Raw genomic sequence first — 405 nt, forward strand, 5'->3', positions numbered from 1 at the left:
ACCAAACCTAATCAAATCTTATTGTAAGCATGCCTTCGAATGCGCATTTGTACTTTTATTTCTTCCTTTTTTTTTTAGTCTTCTTCTATTCTTTTTTCCTCTTTTTTCTGCATCATCGGTTTTTTTTTTTTCATTATGCACTCTTCTTTTATTTCTTTTTTTTTCTTTGTATTTTCGTAAGTCTTTTCCTCTTTCTCTTTCCTCTTTTTTTTACATTATCATTCTTTTGTTCTTTTTATTTGTTCTGTGTTTTGGAATGTGTTTTCATTTTTTAAAAAATTTTGTTACCTTTTGTTTCATTTTTTATTTTTTAGCAATAAATACATAAATATTTTAAGAAAACTACAAAAATTTGTAAATAATAACATAAAAATTTCGTGTTTGTGTAGAAAAATTATTATATTT

The sequence above is a fragment of the Arachis ipaensis genome, chromosome B09, assembly GCF_000816755.2.
Source record: "Arachis ipaensis cultivar K30076 chromosome B09, Araip1.1, whole genome shotgun sequence".
NCBI lineage: Eukaryota > Viridiplantae > Streptophyta > Magnoliopsida > Fabales > Fabaceae > Arachis > Arachis ipaensis.